Source organism: Lagopus leucura, unplaced genomic scaffold, assembly GCF_019238085.1.
Source record: "Lagopus leucura isolate 7727_CA_CO unplaced genomic scaffold, USGS_WTPT01 Super-Scaffold_100009, whole genome shotgun sequence".
NCBI lineage: Eukaryota > Metazoa > Chordata > Aves > Galliformes > Phasianidae > Lagopus > Lagopus leucura.
In genome coordinates this window covers 13,121,370-13,140,703 of record NW_024962266.1, presented here as the reverse complement: position 1 = coordinate 13,140,703, position 19,334 = coordinate 13,121,370, and the positions used below count along the sequence as shown (strand labels likewise).

At 42.1% G+C, this 19,334-nt stretch overlaps 1 protein-coding gene across 6 annotated transcripts in view; it reads right to left on the bottom strand.

Moving 5' to 3' along the window:
• BCAR3 (BCAR3 adaptor protein, NSP family member) overlaps nucleotides 1-19,334 on the bottom strand; it is a 107,994-nt gene that overhangs the window by 67,539 nt on the left and 21,121 nt on the right. For 4 of the 6 annotated variants that reach the window (XM_042873284.1, XM_042873287.1, XM_042873286.1 and 1 more), the window contains exon 1: nucleotides 3,483-3,532. The exons of 1 other annotated variant lie outside the window; for it this stretch is intronic. The gene's annotated coding sequence lies outside the window, so the exon portion shown is untranslated. Of the gene's footprint in view, nucleotides 1-3,045; nucleotides 3,143-3,482; nucleotides 3,533-19,334 lie in introns of those variants that run through there. One more of the 6 variants, XM_042873291.1, reaches the window with a different exon arrangement.

Here is a 19,334-nt window from a genome sequence, read left to right as displayed (position 1 = left end):
TTTTTGTTTTTTTGTTTTTTTTTGTTTTGTTTTTAAACGGAGAATGTGGATTTCTCTTTCTTCAGTCCATAATTGAGAAAAGTATAAGGGAATGGAACTGGCAGAAGTCAGATTCTGAGTTCAGAAAATTGGAGGGCATAAAGTGTTTCCAGCTAACTTCTAACTTGTCTTTTGGTTATGAATGGGGAGAAAAGGGAATGAATAAAAATTAAGTTATTTTTAAAATCAACATGGCCTTTACAGAACCTTATGAGATCATGCACAGAATGACATACGTATCTGGCGGGCAAGATCAAACATGAACAAAGCTCTAGCCCAGCGGAATGGGTATCTCTTCATATCATTGCTCAAAACCAAAGAAAAGACACGAACAATGAAGCAAACTTTGCTTCTGCCAGAACTATACACAAAAACCTTTCTATTCATGCCCTCTTGGCTTTGGAACGCAGATACATATGCTGCTCCGAAAGTAATTCCTTCTATTTATTTTCAAGGAAACTACAACAGATATGAAGAGCACAATCACGCTATCCTATAAAGAAAATTCTCAGCTACAAAATACTATTTTTCAACACAGTCGCCACCACGAGCAATGCGTTTTTGCCACTGATGAACAAGAACCTGCACGCTACGCTCATAAAAATCTGCACCAGTGGAGACAGCCCGCTGTTGCTGTTGTCACTGCTGAAATGCACCACCCACTGCCTCACTGTGCTCACATCCACTGTGTGGTCTCCATCAATGTTCAGCAAGAGGCGATGAATGTCAGTGGGTGCCATTTTTTTTTTCCCCCACGTGGAGTGGAAATGGTGACACACCTTTACTTCATGTGCTCTTCCATGTCAGATCCCATTCTGCCAGACCATCCCTTTGCTGCCATCTGTCCCACGGCAATAACATGTAATGGAACATTGGTGGGAAGCTTCAGCCTGTACTGCCACAGCACCTCTGACACATCCGCCTCTGACACTGTGGGCGAACACAATAAAATAGCAGGCACTGCACAATAACAGCCCTCACACAAACTTTCTGGTTCAGACTTTACAAAAAATTTTGGATGCAGTTCATAGACTGAAGTTTCACTCAGGTTTGACACAGGTGGAAAAGCAGGCAGCCTTTCCATCCCACAAGGAAACAAAACCAGTGCCAATGGCCACATCTTGTTTTCATATGTTAAAGGAGGGTAAGTGAAGGAAATCTCTAGTTTGCTGTCAGAGATTTGTGAATGGCAGAACCAACAGTCCGAGGCTTTACATGGACATGAAATATCATAAAAGGAAACTGAAAAGCAATTTCTAAGCTCTGAATCAGACTCTCAAAGGTATCTCAAAACTCTGAATCATAACTAAACCAGTTTTAGATATCAGATCAATAATATTCGGAGAGAAGTGCAAATTTTCTAATAGGGAGAACTACCAAGATTTCAGACTCTCTGAAGCCTAGACTTAGCATTATCATATCACCATCAGTCACTTCACTCAGCCTTACCACTTCTATATCACTATGTACACTACGAAGCTAAGAGGGCCAGAAAATGGTTTAGTATATCCAATCAAAGGATAACCTCTGTATGTTCTCATGTCTTTAAGGGATGAAGTCAACTTTTGTAAGAACCCCACTTACTTTTGACACAGCAAATTTCCTTACAACTGTCTTCCACCTCCCCTCCAACCCTAGAAAGAAGTAACAGTAAATACAGAAGGATACAGAACTTCAATCTTACTGTAGAGTTACCTGGTATGTTTGCATATGCTACACAGATATTGTGCTAATTATTTGCTGAGAAGCAATACAAAGTAGTCTTCACTAGTATAGAAAGAAACAAGAAAAGACTTTTTCTTCTCCCCAGATGGCTACAACCTCTATTTTATGGGTTTCTGTTTGTTTGTTGAACAAGATAAACACGCAGTAGCTGCAAGGGGTCACAGGACTTTGAGAAGAATATGAAGGCTCAAGAACTTCTGATAAGCAGAAATAGATTGAGAAAGCATACACAGTAGTACAAAGGCTTTAAGCTGCTATCAGAAAACATGCAAGTCTGTCAAACATCAGAAACTCCCCACAGGATTAAAGACAGGCCAGTGCTTCCAAAGGGTCCTTGGGAATTACCAAACTGTTCTTGCTCTCTCCCTGTATACACACACGACTCCCCCCATAGATCCCTGCACTGTAATCTGACAATCTAAGATACACTTTATAACCAGCATTCTAAAGCAACTGAAAGCATGTAGGCCAGGACAAGTTATCTTTGAATTTGCTCTGCTTTGAGATGAAACAAACAGATAAAACCCATGCTTTTCTCCCTGAGTTTTCACACTTAAAATGCCCTTATGTCTATAAAAAAAAAAAAAAAAAAAAAGCCCTAGAAAGCAATCAGCAAAAAGGGTTCAACAAACAAGTAGATCTCATCACCTACTATAATCTCACAAACTTCAATGCCCAACCAATACCAACAGTCAGCTCTGTGCTGCTGAAGCCTTAACTTGCAGTGAATATTCTAGCTCCATTTTGCTGGAGGAAGCAGAGTTCACGACGGCTACAGTCCAATCTAAGCATTTCTCAGCTAATGCTTCAAAACAAAACTTTTATTCCTCCTCTAGAAAGTAATTTATTATTTTCCTGCTGTTGTATTCCCACGATTTTAGTAAAAGAAAACCCTACACTAACCACAAATTAAATACTTCAAAAAAAAATTTTCAGCAGCAAGTATGTGCTTCATGATTTTGAACAACCACCTTATCTAAACCGCAAATTTGGACAGAAAGCCACGCTTTTGTACAAAGTCCTCTCTAACGGATCAAAGAAGACGGCGGCAATATTTCCCTTCTCCCTAGCGAAACACATCGGTACCCCCAGCTCCTCGATTTGTACACCTGCGAGCAACCGCCGCATTTCCGCGGCCGCCGATCCCGCAGGCCGCCGGCTCACGCACAGCACCGGCCCGCGGCACCCGCTGCGCTCCACTCGCCCACGCGGCCGGGCCGGGGAGCGCCGCGCTCCTTCGGGATCTCGGGGGCACGGGCGCGCATCAACTCTCGCACAAACCCCGCTCGTCGTTCTCCGCCCCGAAGGAAAACGCCGTCCCAGCGGCCGCCGGTCCGATCGCTCCCGTTCTGGCTCGGCTTCCCGGAGGCCGGCTGCGGTTCCGCTCCCGGCCGGGCGGTTTCCCTTCGGGCCCGCAGGGCGGCCAGGGTGAGGGGGCGGCCGGGGCGCCCGCAGTAACCGCCCGGGGCGTTCTCGAAGGGCCCAGGGTTTCGCCCTGCCACGGTGGAAGCCGGAGCGAAGACCTGCGCCAGCCCGCCCCGAAGAAGTGCGGATCGCAATAACTAAAGGTGACTCAACCTCAGCCTTCTGAGCGCCTTATCGCTCGCCCGTCGGCAAGCGCAGACGGCGCCTCACACCCCGGCCGCGGACCTCAGTTTCCGGGCTCCGCGACCGCCGCCCTCACCCCAGCGCACGGCCCGACTCCGGGAGCCGCTCACCTGCGGGGCTGCGCGGCGCCGCCCGAGCCCGGCCGTGCGAGAGTCCGGCCGCGCGGCGACCGCGGGCGCTGTGAGCAGCGCGGGCAGCGGGGGCGCTGATTTACGACGCCCCGCCCCTCGGAGAGCCGCCGGGACACACAGCCGCGTACGTTCGGTGACCTCGCGCTGCTCCTTTTCCCTCGGCTTTAAGAACTTGGCTTTCATCTCCCAAATTAGCACTGCAGAACTAGAATTAAGTTTCCCAAATCCACCCTGCTGACGGACCGTTCAGAATACATTGCTTACGTGCCATTCACCAATTCCTTACATCGACAGACTTCCCCCTCGTCCCACCGTGTTACAAGCAGTTATCTGGGCAACAGGTTTGGCCGAACAGAATGAAGACTCAAACGTCTGTAAGGGATCGGGCAGAGCAGCTGAAGGCAGCAAACTCACCGCCCTCTCTTTCCTCAAAACCAGAAATGCTGAGCTAGTTCCCTCTCCGCTACCAAGAACAGCACGGTCTGACTCTGCATCCAGACATCCATCCCACTCCCCCCTACATTTTTAACATCACCTCTGAGATACACGCTCAAGCCTTACATCTCCTTTCCCCAGATAATCCCATTTATTGCCCGTTTCAATCCAACCACAGCCTGTGCACATCTGGCATGCTACTGTTCACCACAGTCTTCCCTGCGACAAACAGTATTGCTTCCTGGCGCCCTAATAACGTGCCTGACACGGAAGCGAGGCTATCACACGGACTGCTTTGCCTTGCCATCTGTCACTGTGAGCCAGCCAGCAGGAAATACCCGTAGCTGTCAATACCTTTCATTTATGCAATTGGTTGAGCTCTTTACTTTAAAGCCAGAGGCCTTAATATAGACTGGTTGGGAATTCTTTCTTGGCATTCAGTGGCTGATTACAGTGATTCAGAATAGCTTCTGGAAACACAGGGCTCATAAGGAAAAACTGCTCCATAAATAGAAGACACATGTTCAATAATTTTGATAACACTTTCCCTCTTAAGCCAACATTTTGGAAACATCTTCACAGCCAACATATTGGCATTCACATTTCAAAAGCAAATATTTACCTGCCTAACTAAGCATCTTATTTTGACATTAAACACCTGGCTCCCATCGGCTGTACAATTCCTCTCTTTTGGGAAATCCCTTGCATGCATCTTCTTTTCACTCTGAAGTCTAATCCTTTCACTCTCTTCCCCCATCCTTACAAGGACTAGCTTTAACAAGCTTCCAAAGTATCTGCTTCAAGGGCTGACCACACAATATTACTGAAGTTGTGGTCCCTAAACTGTCTAAATAACTAAGATCATTAAGAGGCAGGTGATTAATCTCCTACGACCTGCATATTATCAAAGCAGTCATCAAAAATAAAAGGAAGTTTTGATATTCTCAGTCCAAACAAGTTAATCTGTATCCAGTAGTGACAACAGCAGGATTGAACTGCTGAACACAGTGGTGACTCCCCATAGGTGACATCTCTGGATATTTGGTAGAACTGGGATATCTGTTATTTGTTGTCATGCAGTGACCAGAGTACTGCATCTTGCAATCTGAACTACTCAAAATTATCTTACAGAAAAGTGAGATTTAAACAGAAGGAACAATTCAAGACAGAAGGAGCACAGTACCTTCCTTTGAAGTATAGCTGGCTCTTAATGAATGTATAGCTCATCATGACAAGATTATTTAGCCCTCGTGTGTTGTACATATTGGGAGAGGAAATTTCTCGGAAAAAAATCTGGAGGATTTTCACAGATATGAACAGAGTAAATCTCAAATTAGATGGTTAGTCTAATATAACAGAGGGGAAAAAAAGGGAAAAAAAAAGAAAGCAAATGTAGCGAGAGCTCCAATATACTGCAGGGAAAGAAGAAGATAAAATAAAAGATCAGAAAATTATTAAACTTATCCAACACACTGATGTAAAGGAAGCTCAGCAGCACTTCTGACTGGTGCTCCCCTGCTCATGGCAAACTCACTTTGGTTCCTCTAAGGAAGGCATAAGCAGGAGGAGAACACGACTGATGTATTGCCATACACCTTTTCCAGTAGCAATTTCCATATCAATTAAGTTCAGGTAAAAAGTAAAAGACAACTGTTTCCCAAAGGGTTAATTCTCTCTTGCAGGAGATGACCCATCACTGGCAGCATGCTGATGAATGCAAACTTCCACACATACCCATCTCTCCACAGATTACAGGATGTTCTAACATTATACAGACACTGAAGAAAACCTTGAAGTTACGATCTGACAGCACTCTGCAGTGGTAACTTCTGACATTGCCAGCTGTGCAAAAATCAGGTGAGTGAGGGCCTGAGAATAGATGAAGAGATGTATCATAAATGTTTCAGAAACTGTCAGTTTCCAGAACGTCATGACACAAAGAATAATCCTTGGAGATTTTCCATAGGACAATTCAGCATGATCTTTCTTCAAAATAAAACTGGAGAAGGGAGAGGAAGAGCAGGGCAAAGTAAATTAATCAGAACAATAAGACCACAACCCCATCCTGGACAACAAAATGTCTTGCTATGGCCTGTTCAAGAAAACCAAAATTTGGGCAGAAAACAGAAAAGATGAGGATCGGGATGACACTTTTAGTATTGTGAGCCATGTACTTTCTGTATGACCTATGCTTTCATTTTTGTAACACGTCACAGTGGTAAATATTTTCACAGGAAGGACCTTGCCTCTCCACATGTTCCACAGTTCAGTGAAAAATGTCTAAAATCACATGAACAATTCAGATGAGTTACCATGTAAGATGGTCTCCATTTACAACACTAAAAACTCCAGGAAATTTTCAGGCACTGCCATTACGTAGGAAGTAATGTCATGGTTCGTTGTCATGTTTTATGAATAAGACTTAGAAAAGAAGTAGCAATTTCCTTAGTAACATGACTGAGTGCTCAGTAATGGGACTGGTAGCTGGGCAGCCCTGCATAAACTGTGATTACTCTTGCATGAGTCATTACATCCTTTTCCTAAGAGTTGACTTTGCCTTCAAATCAAACTGAAAATTGGTCTTCTCCTTTACATACAACACTTTACACAACACGTCCTTGTACATATTTTAAAAAAGATTTATCTGCAACCTATAAGAATGAAGAATTCACAGGACCACCTATACTAGCTGCATTACTTTACTGTGGGTTACAGTAAGCTACTGAGAGTTAATCTGAATCACACTAGATTAGAGTCCTTGTTGCCATTTTTGATGCTTTCACACTGTATTAAATTTACTTCAGAAATGCGTTTATTGAGATGTTGTCAGCCCTCTGAAAGCACTAGTGCCCTCAAACAACTACAGCAGTTGTCTGCCAAGCCTTTCTATCAGTATTCTGACCTGCCATAGCCCTTACTCATCTGCTTATCTACACAGTATCATGTTGTCTGCTCATCACCTTGCTGCAAAACTTCTAGTGGTGAATCACTGTACTTCATGATATCAGATGGGGGAGGCTAAGAAAACAGTGCTGTGCAGAGCATTGCTGGGCACACATCACGCACACAGCTGTGGCCATGTACGGCCACCATCGACTTCTGCTTTCGGAAGGAATACATACAGCTGTGTATTTTCACCTAATGCAAAGACATTGATACGAACATAAACAAGCAGAGGACAATAACTGACACCTAAGACAGTCCCAAGAACTGTGCTGCTCTAGGTTGCTTACCTTAACCGTGCTAGGAGTTGAGTGCTTGCTGGTTCATTTACAGAATGTGCTTGGCTCGCAATTAGAAAAAGAGATGGTGCAATGAAACAAGGGGATTCACTGGAACTTTTCAGTTTAATCTTAAACATCAGAATTACGGTCCTAAAATAACTGGGAAGAAATCTATCTACTTTAAGAGTGCTGCTGTTCAGCTGTAAAGACAGAACCCAGATTAACTATACAAGATGACTACAGCGGATGCATAGATTGCTCATATAGCAGTTCTCATAGATTTTTTAATGAATAAAAGCTAAAGCAAGTTTCTCCTCTAGGCTTCTCTTAGAAGAGAAACAATCCAAACAAGCAAAATATTATATGCCCTCAACTCCCACAGATGCCACATGGAAAAAAACAATGTTCAGCATAACTGTTGGCTAAGAAATCAAGTTGATTTGATGGTGAATTTTAAATTTTGAAAACTGAACTACTACAACAGTGCTTTCTAAGGTTTGCCCTGGTTGCCAAATGAAATGGCCAATTTTAGACATCATCTCCGCAGACCTCCTTGAGAAAGTTACCAACATCCAATTTTGCTGTATGGTCTGTCTTAGGCCTGAAGACACGAGGTCTTCCCAAATCTTCAGAGAGCTATCAGTTATGAGTTAGAATCAAGAAGCGTTGCAATCCTTAGCCTCAAAACACTTTGCAAACTATCAGCCCCATAACTGATCATCCTAGAAATAATGCTGCAGTAAAAGCAGAAGAGTTTGAGGAGTTACAAAAATCTAAGCTCATTCAGTGACAAACTCAAGCACGAGCATGCTCTGGTTTGTTGCAGTTTCAGGCTACAGCACATTTAATTTTTGCTAACCTAGAAGAACGCCAACTGGGTTCATGTAATGCCTGATGTCTGATCCTCATTCACTACTGGATAAAAACTTCAGCTCTGACACATCAGTATTTTCCAGTAGGAACTGGTTTACTGTTAGACACCTCTAATCTACAGCTCGAGAAAGTGAGTCTTAAGTCTGAAAGAAGTTGAAATTTTGGGAAAGATTTTCACTGTGGCTATCAGAAGTTTTTGTAGCTGCCCGCTGGTGAATTCTATGTGCCATGAGTCAGCTAATATCAGCCACTCCTAGAAGAAAAAAAAAAAAAGTAAAACACAGCCCTTGTCAGAGAAAAGAAAAATCGAAAGATTATGAACTTTAACAGCTACCAATTAGTAAATCCATTCTACACTACAAAACTAAATTATTGCACATATTTTATGACAGTAACATGTTCACCAGCACCACCTCCAACCTTCAATTTGGTCTTGAAAATTACATCAAACAATTTGTGTTGGTATAGATTAGACAGACCAGTTTCAGAAGTCTGAAGTATACATTTAAAGCTGCATTTAAACCACTTGTGGTTGACTGTTTTTGGCAAATGACTAATTAAACTGGAAGAAAGTATTAGAAAAAAAGCTACATAAGATGACTACAGGGGATGCATAGATTGCTCACAGAGCAGTTCTCATAGATACATTAGGTTTTCTGAGCTCCTTTTTACCAGAGGGTCTATTTTCCTTTTTCCTCCCAGCAGTGAAAAAGCTATTACTGAAGAGCTAAGACTTCCTTGTGTGCTTTTATTTTTTTCATGCTTCTGTAAAAAGTCTCAAATACAAGAGAGCTAACAACACTTCTGCATGTGACAACTGTTGAGTTTTTGTTGGCTTGTTTTTTGTTTTTCCCATTTAGAACATAACTGATGTAGAAAACAAGGATACGTAGAAGGCTAGAACTTCAGAGAATTAAATAATATGGTCAGAGGTTTATAACTTTGTAATAGCTCCCACATTTCTGAACTCCTAAAACAGAAATGACAAAAGCTTGCAAATCTTTCAGTGAGGGGAAAACAGACCACACAGGTGGCAACACCACCTTTATTACACAAATGAAAGTTTTCAAAGCATCCTCCTCTCCATCTATTGGCAGAGCTTCCAAAATACTTCAGCACTGGTTTGGAATCTGCCAGGTTAACACCACATACCACTGCTCCAAAGCACTCTGGTTGTGTTTGCACTGTTTCAAATAGAGGTAAAAAAGAATGAGCAAAGGAGTTTTATCAGAGTGACAAAAGGCAAGATATCGATAAACTAGTTGTGGCTTTCATCTAATCATTTTGGCCTTCTAATAAAAGTACATGAGAGACTCTCAGTTATTTTATGATGCTTTTGAATACGTAGTGTTCTCTATTTATACTGTCCCTGGCACAAGTAAGAATCTGCACTGCTACCCATCTTCCTTCTCAACATCCTAAGTCTCCCTTTCGTTCATGAGACCCAAGATCCACGTGGCAAGAAATTACTCACATTTAATTTCACACAATTGCAGCTGGGCAAGAAATACAATACATGCAGGAACAGTTATTTAAAAATGTAAATAAAAAATATCTTTTCCCCACCAAAAATTGGAAATTATTGTATGTAGATTACCTTTACTCTAATTCACATTTTGTGTATTATTTTATACTCACCCACAGTAAATTATGTCAGTGTCTATATTTTATTTAAATGCACTAAGGCTGGCCTTTATATGACAAAATTATTAAAGTTCCAAATACATATCTATTAATAGTGCCATCTGTTTGTAACGGAAAATCAATATAAGACGAGGAAAGAATATTTATACCATTAGCCTCCCAAAGGAAAGCTCTCTGAGATGAGAATGAAATCATACCGAGCCATAAGATGCCATTAATCAGAAACCAGCTCAGTAAGGAGAGATACTGGGAAAAGTATCTAGCTCTTACAATGCTTCATAAAAATCTTCTTGTCACTTCGCTTTAACGTATATTTCCACTTGTAATACAACCAGTGTACAGAATTATACACCATGAATACTTTAAGTGACATTTAAAAAGCAAAAAAGAAAAAAAATCCAAAGTAATTCTATATTTAAATTCACAGAGATGAAGGAACCAAGAAATACCTTCCACATCTGCATAATCCAAGGTGTTTTTTGATGAAGCTATTTCCAGAAAAGGTTATGTTATTTCCTGGCTTATTTACAATGCTAAACAAACTACAGAAACATGCTAGATGACAACTGAGAACATTCACAGCACAGACAGAAGCACAGTCTATAGTTTGCAATACCTGGGAGTGCTACCCAAATTTTGGGTATGTCTTGATTCCACACTGGGACAAGCCATGGCAAGCAACAGGCCCCACCCTCTGACTACAGTTTCTGGAATGGGAAAATGAAGGTACATCTAAAAGAGTAACAACCTGCTATGAACACAAAAATGCATGCCAGCTTAGATGGCAGGACACCATGGTCCAGAACATGCTGTAGAGCACATCAAAACAGAAGTCAAGGCAAAGATAAAAACTCTGTGGAAAGAACATTTGTGGCTCTCAGTACTCATATTTCGTTACTTTATTTTTATAAGGTTCTCAGAAAGTATTCTAGAAAAGCATCATTATGGGCCCATGTGCTCCCTTGGGTTTCACTTTCTACTTTGCCACCAACAGATACAGGAAACTGTATCTGTATCTATTTGGTACACAAGTCATCTTTGCAGTGTTGCATTTATGAAACAGCATTAGGAAGTAGGTACATCACCAGTAACATTTTTGCACTTAGGAAGAAAGACTGCAGAAACTGGAATAATCTTGCCACTTGTGTACTTCAGTTTTTGAGCAAATAAAATACAGTGATAAGCCTCAAGCAAAGATTTGAGATCATGAAGGCATTAGAAAAGAGGAAACACTTCTTTGACATTTGGAAGACTATACTTAAGAGATTTAATGTTCCAGGACAATAGCAGATGTAGCTCTACAATCAACAAGAAAAGATACAGACATCTACCTAAAGTAATTCAAAATTCAGAGTGGACTGAATTACTGCCTGAATTTGTCTGTCCCTCAGTATCTAGAAGAAGCATAGGGTGACTTGTCTCCCAGCGCAGTGCCCTTGGCTGTGGTCTCACTGTATGAAGCAGGGCTATTTCAATAACCAGTGCCCAGCCCTCTTTTTTCTTCTTTGGCCACCCACATTTGTATGAGTGATCTCACAGCTGAATTTCGAATTGGGATTTGACTTTATTTGGATGAATGAGGTGAAAAAGTTGTTTTTTTCTGTCAGACAAATTTCTTAATTGGGTTCACCACACAGCTGCAGCATAGTTTTACTGACAACTAAAGGGATAACAGAAATGGGAAAAAGCAGCTAAAGAAAAGCTGAAGAGGGCACCAACTGCTCTGTTTGGCATTTCAGAATCTCAGCTTCATTCAAGGTCAGGAATCAGCAGCAGAACAGGCTTTCAGCTTCTAATACAGATAAAGAATACCACAGCCCAAGTATGCAAAGCACTGATTCACTATAAAACTCATACTGGACTGAAGTGGTTTAACGAGTCTGAATGGTTATTTTTGTACTAATTAGCTATTGCCACTCATATCAGATCAGTTATTCTAATCACCACTTCCCTCCCCATTGGCTGGTATAAAGATAGCATTAAAGCCTAAAGGTAGCGAACTTTGTATTGTGTACTCTGCTTAATTCAACAAATACATGATCATGTGCACATATTTGATCCAGGTCAAATGTGCTGCTGGGAATTATGCCACTGTACAGATTAATTACTGATACTAATTACCACGGAACATGAGCTTGCGTACCTGAAGTTAGATGAGATGAATCCAAATCTCAGTGTACTGAAAAAAGTTCTGTTAAAAACAGTTTCAGGACTAGATATAATTTTAGAAAGCAGAAAGTATTTTAACAAGATTTTCCAAAAGTTAATTTTGGAACAAATTTTGGAATAAAAATTAATACACAAAGAAATGCTTAGTTCTATAAAACTAATCTTGTGAAAGTGCTTGCATATTGAAGTGACTTATCACATCAAGCACTATCTGGAAACTGTTGAGCCAGCAACAAACATATGCCATTGTTTGAAGTTCAGATTAACAGCAAATAGAATAGCATATCTTTTCCTCTGCACTGGTTTAATTAATATTTATTTAACAGAAGATTTCTTTAAAAATGTATTTTCTAATGCCTGGCTTCAGTGCTGAAAAACAAGCATTGCAGTGTAACTGATTAGGCACTGTGCACTTAGACACAATACTCTGTCAAAAGACAGACACAAAACAAAAACATGCCACAGTAGGCTGGAGACTAGATAACAAGTATTAGTCCCTATTGTGAAAACAAAACAGTCTGCATTTATGTTTGACTGACTGAACTGTTCTGTGGCCTTCCCAGAATTCTTTAACACAACAGGCAAATCCATCTAGGATGTAAATATCCTGGTGTAAACAGAAGTCAGAGATTAATCTGGTACAATTTTTCAAGTGCATAACTCAAATATTCACTTGTTTCATTAGCCAAATGAGAGGCTGAATGAAAACACTGCTCCCCAAGACACATGTAAGTGCCTAGAAAAATATGAAACTGCATTACTTCAATGAAAGCTTCACTTAAAGAACTGAAGTGCTTAACTGCAATAAATAGCATCAAGCTACCATGCAAGACACATTCACAAGAATCACAAGATATTCCCTGTATTTTGGGGACTGATTTGATTCAAATACAAATTCATCAAAATTACCAGCAGTACAGTAATGCCAGATCTATCTCAACGCATCTACCTGACGCTTCACCATTAGAAGTTGTAGCTATACTAGTACAATTGGGAACATTCTAGTCAGCTGATCAAGCTGTTACGTAGCTATCTACAAATCAATCTGTCAGGTGAAAGGACTGTTCAAATGGTCATTCATATGAAAAATGTTCCATTGTTGTGAAGTCCTCATTCCAGTTCCTGAAAAAACTACAAAATGCAGTCCTAAAACCAGGTGAAAATATTCAAATTGAAATACATCCAGTTCCATTGCAGTGATCAACTTGAATCCTTTCCTAATCTGCTGACAGAAGTTACAAAAGTCATATTTATATTCATATTTTAATGAAGTTAAACCAATGAATTGTAGAAGACAATTAAACTTTTTTTTTTAACTTTTCAGAAAAGAGAGAGAATACACTCATCTACTTGAACACCAATAGTTCAAAATTCTTCTGAAGATTTGCAGTAGCTAAAATCATTTTATGAATATTTGATTTCTACATAGGCTTCAAAAGTCGTTACCTCGACAGAGAGATGGGAAAAGCAGAAATGTTATCTAAGTAAATCAGAATATTACATTAAATTTGTAAAAGCTTCAGTCACTGATCTTAAGAATTATTAGGCAGTCTGCACAATAACTGCATCTTGTTATCTTGCTAACTATTCTCCAAATACCCTGTACAGCAAGTCATAGTTGAATAAAATCTTACTACGTTATAGAATCATAGAATCATAGAATCACCAAGGTTGGAAAAGACCTAAAAGATCACCCAGTCCAACCGTTCACCTATTCCCAATAGCTCCTACTAAACCATGTCCCTCAACACAACATCCAGTCTTTCCTTGAACACCCCCAGGCTCGGTGATTCCACCACCTCCCTGGGCAGTCCATTCCAGTGCCTGACCACCCTTTCTGAAAAGTAATACTTCCTCATGTCCAGCCTGAATCTCCCCTGCCGTAGCTTGAAACCATTCCCCCTGGTCCTATCACTAATGACATGAGAGAAGAGGCCGACCCCCAGCTCACTACAACCTCCCTTCAGGAAGTTATAGAGAGCAATGAGGTCTCCCCTGAGCCTCCTCTTCTCCAGGCTGAACATTCCCAGCTCCTTCAGCCTCTCCTCATATGGCCTGTGTTCCAGACCCCTCACCAGCTTTGTTGCCCTTCTTTGAACACGTTCCAGGGCCTCAATATCTTTCTTGCAGTGAGGGGCCCAAAACTGGACACAGTACTCGAGGTGCGGCGTCACGAGTGCTGAATATAGGGGAACAATCACTTCTCTGCTCCTGCTTGCAACACTGTTTCTGATGCAAGCCAGGATGCCATTGGCCTTCTTGGCCACCTGGGCACACTGTCGGCTCATGTTCAGCCGAGCATCAATCAATACCCCCAGGTCCATTTCCTCTACGCAGTCCTCCAGCCACACCGCCCCAAGCCTGTAGCGTCGCCTGGGGTTGTTGTGGCCGAAGTGCAGGACCCGGCATTTGGCCTTGTTGAAACTCATCCCATTGGCTCCAGCCCAGCTCTCCAGCCTGTCCAGATCCCTCTGTAGGGCCTCGCTACCCCCAGGCAGATCCACACTTCCAGCCAATTTGGTGTCATCTGCAAATTTACTGAGGGTGCACTCGATGCCCTCATCCAGGTCATCAATAAAGATATTGAAGAGGACAGGCCCCAGCACCGACCCCTGGGGAACACCACTCACGACTGGTCGCCAGCTGGATTTGACTCCATTCACCACCACGCTCTGTGCCCAGCCCTCCAGCCAGCTCCTTACCCAGCCAAGAGTGTACCCATCCAAGCCTCTGGCTGCCAGCTTCTGCAGGAGAATGCTGTGGGAGACAGTGTCAAAGGCTTTGCTGAAGTCTAGGTAGACCACATCAACAGCCTTTCCTTCATCCACCAGATGGGTCACTAGATCATAGAAGGAGATCAGGTTGGTCAAACAGGACCTGCCCTTCATGAACCCATGCTGGCTAGGCCTGATCCCCCGGTCACCCTGCACATGCCGCATGATCTCCCTCAAGACGATCTGCTCCATAACCTTCCCTGGCACCGAGGTCAGGCTGACAGGCCTGTAGTTCCCCGGATCCTCCTTACGACCTTTCTTATAAATGGGAGTCACGTTGGCAAGCCTCCAGTCTTCTGGGACCTCACCAGTCAACAAGGAGCGCTGACAGATGATGGAAAGCGGCTCGGCTATCACCTCCGCCAGTTCCCTCAGCACTCTCAGGTGGATCTCATCTGGCCCCATCGACTTGTGACAGTCCAGCTGGAGCAGTAGGTCTCTGACTGTTTCTTTCAGAATCACAGGGGGGTTAGTGTGCTCCCCAGCCGAGATTACCAGGTCAGAGAGAGGGGTATCCTGAGGATAACTGGTCTGACTTTTAAAGACAGACGTAAAGAAGGCATTCAGAACCTCCGCCTTTTCCTTATCCTCAGTGGTCACATTCCCAGCCTCATCCAGCAAAGAGTGGATATTCTCCTTTGTCCTCCTTTTACTGTTAATGTATTTATAAAAGAGTTTCTTATTCCTTTTCACACCAGCAGCTAGGTTAAATTCAAGCTGGGCTTTTGCCTTTCTGATTTCACCTCTACACATCCTAACAACTTCCCTGTATTCATTTTGAGTGGCCTGTCCCTCTTTCCACAGGCGGTAGATTCTCTTTTTCTCCCGGAGCCTCAGGAATAGCTCCCTATTCATCCACGCCGGTCTTCTTCCCCGCCGGCTCATTTTGCAGCTCAGGGGGACTGCCTGCTCCTGCGCCCTTAAGACTTCCTTCTTGAAGAGCAACCAGCTCTCTTGGACCCCTTTGCTCGCTAAGACTGAATGCCAGGGGACTCCCCCTATTAGTCCCCTGAACAATTCAAAGTCCGCCCTCCTGAAGTCCAAGGTAGCAGTATTACTATTCCCCCTCCAGGCTCCACCATGAATCACAAAGTCTATCATTTCATGATCACTCTGTCCAAGACAGCCTCCAACCTCCACATCTCCCACCAAACCTTCCCTGTTTGTGAACAGCAGGTCTAGTGGGGCAGTTCCTCTCGTGGGCTCTCTGACCAGCTGTATCAGGAAGTTGTCCTCTACGCATTCCAGAAACCTCCTAGACTGCTTCCTCTGTGCTGTTCTTCCATTCAGAATGTAACACCTTACAGGGCTTGTTCCAATTCTTACAAGTGCAAGCTGAATTTTCATATTGAACTGATAAAAGCATCATAAATGCAAAAGAGTTGTAGTGATCAAGTCTTAATTCATGGCAAAGTCCAGAATGTAAAAAGAGGGCAAGGGCTGCCTGCACAAGGGCTTCTGCACTCTGTTCAAAAGGCATAAGATGGCACGTACACAAAATTACTTGGTCTTGAACTTTGGCTATGATCTTTCCAAGCAAGGAAGGCAGATTCGTGACACAGACTTCTGTCACTTTCAGTCTGTTAACATGAGTATATCTTATTAAATTGGAAACAGAGAGAGCAATAGAAAATGAAGAGAAAATTGAGCCCTTTCTAAATGACAAGTTGCAGAGTTGACAACCTCACTTCAGTACCTGCTAAAATTATATAGAAGATCATTCTGGGAATTATTGAAAAATGGCTTAAAAACAACACAGTCATTTGTCACAACCAACACAGGTTCACAAGAAGAAAGTTCTATTTAACTTCTTGTACGATAAGGTTACTTACATAGTTGATCAAGGGAAGAATGTTGATGCAAACCTTCCGGACTTTAGCAAAGCTTTTCATACATTTTCTTACAGCATCCTTCTGGACAAAATGTCCAGAACAGAGCTAGACAAAACCATAATGTGATGGGTAAACAACTGGCTGACAGGTTGGGCTCCAAGGCTTATAGTAAGGGGGTAACAAGGCTGGTGGCCAGACACTACTAGGGTTCCACAGGGCTTCATTTCAGAATCAGTTCTCATCAGTGTTTTAATCAATGATTTGGATACAGGACTTAAAAGTACACCAAGTAAATTTACATATGACATTAAGTTGGGAATTGCTGTTGGACCCCTCAAGGGTAAAGAGGCCTTGCAGAGAGATCCTGACAAATTAGGGAGCTGGGTAATCACCCACTCATGAAGTTTAACAAGAACAAGTGCCAGATTCTGTACCTCAGTTCAGGGCAACCCTAGATATGTGTACAGACTGGGGGATGAAAGGCTGGAGAGCAGCTCCATCAAAAGGGAACTGGGGTTTCTGGCTGATGGCAAGTTGAACATAAGACTGCAGTGTGTGCTGGCAGCCAACAGGGACAACTGTATCCTGGTGTGCATCAGGACCAACACTTCCACCAGGCAAGGGGAAGAGTTATTACACCCTGCTCTGAGCTGTGGCCTCACCTCGAATACCATGTGCAGGTTTGGGTGCCACAATATAAGGATATAAAATTATTTGAAAGCATCCAAAGGAATGTTACATACGATTCTGGAGGATCTAGAGGAGAAGATGTAGGAGCAGCAGCTTAGGTCTCTTGGTTTGTTTGGCCCAGAGAAGAGGAAACTGAGGGGAGGTCTCATGTCAGCCTACAACACCTCTCAGGGAGTGGAGGGGCAGCCCTGAACCCTGCTCTCTGTTGACAGCGACAGGACCTGAAAGAATGGCAAGGAGCTATATCAGGGTGGGTCAGGTTGGGGATTAGGAAAAGGTTCTTCACCAGTGAGTGGTGGACACTGTCTGGTGTAGCAAACACAGCATAAAGCTGCTGGAGTCCAAGGACTAATTGGACAACTCCCTCAGACTTGCACTTTGAATTCAGGGCTGTCCTGTGTGCAGCCAGGAGTTGGACTTGATGATCCTTGTGGGTGCCTTCCAACTCAGGATATCATGTGATTCTAATAATAGTTCCTATGTGATTCTATGAAGGCAGGAAACTCTCAATATGGATTGGGAGGCACCCACAAGGATCACTGAGTCCAACGTGTGTAAGGTATTCCAAACTAATGTCTGGCAAATTGAAGTCACCTAGCAGGAAAAGGTCAGCTGATCTATAGGTATCTCTTTAATTAGCCTTAAAGAATAATACATCAGTGTCATCATCCTGGCAGGGACACTTACAATAGATTCCCACAACATCTTTATTTGCTGGTCCCTTAATTCTTACCCAGAAGCTCTCAATCACATCATTGCCAACTGCAAGCTCTGGACAGTTCAGCCCTTCTTCATATACAGTGCAGCCTCTGTGCCTTGCCTTCCCTGCCTATCCCTTCTGAAGAGAATACAATCATCCATCATAAAATATCATTCACAGCTCTTTTCCCATCAGGTTTCACTTATGCCAAAGAAGGCATAGCTTCTCATGCTGGGTGCACCAGTGTAGAAACATCTCAGAAGTGCTTCATTGTGCCTTGCAACTTGTGGAGGATACTGAAGGACCTCATAAGTAAACAGCACGTTAGATTTTGGCTAGCTGTCCCATAGCTTATTGATGGCAAGCCTAGTTTTACCTCTTTTTCCCTCTGAAGCCTCTTGCTTCATTCATCTGCCTTAAGAACTGGTTAGAGGAAGAACTCTTGCATCTACTGCCATGAACGTACTACTTGCTAAGAATAATTTAATTGAAGGTATAGGATATCACTCTCCTCAGCAAAATGGATATGATAATCTTATCTTTCACTGCAGAGATTTAAAAAAACAACAACAACACACCATGTAAATAGTTGTGAGTAATTATTTTACAAGTTAGAAAATATCAAAGGCTTAGACTTACAAGAACTTAGAAACTTAGATCAACATAATTGCTAAACATATGCCTAACATAAGGCAGGTTAGTAAGTATCTGAAGTCAGGCATTTGCTGTAATTAAATTTTCAATTCAGGAAAACATTCACTTTGGCTGAGGAATTAAGAAATGATATGATTATTCATGGAATGAAGTTTATAGATATTGCAGAAATGAAATTCTGATTCATGGTCTTGAACTTAAAACAAGTCCATTGTATCCAAAACAAAACAGCAGGCCTATGTCTAACATAACAGCAAAAACTTTTAAAAGCCAGCTTTGAAGGCTTGGATAGATGTGAACTATCTTTGCTAGTTTTTGTTTTGAAGTTTCTTCTTCAGCTTGTTGGTTCTCAAAACAGCTTTCCAAAGGTTCCATATTATCTTCTTCTGAGTTACAATGGTAGTGAGTCACATAAAAGCATTTCCTAATGTGTTTCGAAGTCTTGCTGGCAGAATCCATTTGGGAAAGTAGAACATGCAGTTCTTTTCTTTGTTGCTACAACTGTATTTGAACTTGAAGAACTCTGGTATATAAGGAGCACCGACATGACACCAATGCCAATTTTAATTAAATGAAAATTTGATTAGTGATGCCAAAAAATTTGGTTGAAAACTTGCTTAGAAATTAATGTAAGGATATTTTGAGTTTATGAGAATATCCAGTTAGATTTTTACAGTTACTTTCTTAATTAGGAATACAGAGAAAGATTTAAAATATGTCAAGGTAGCATTTAATAGATGTTATAGTGTGAATAAATGTGTACATTGATGATAAGAACTGAAATCACAGAATGGACAATAGAGAGAAAGTTTTGATCAAGTAAGATCTGTGGGAAA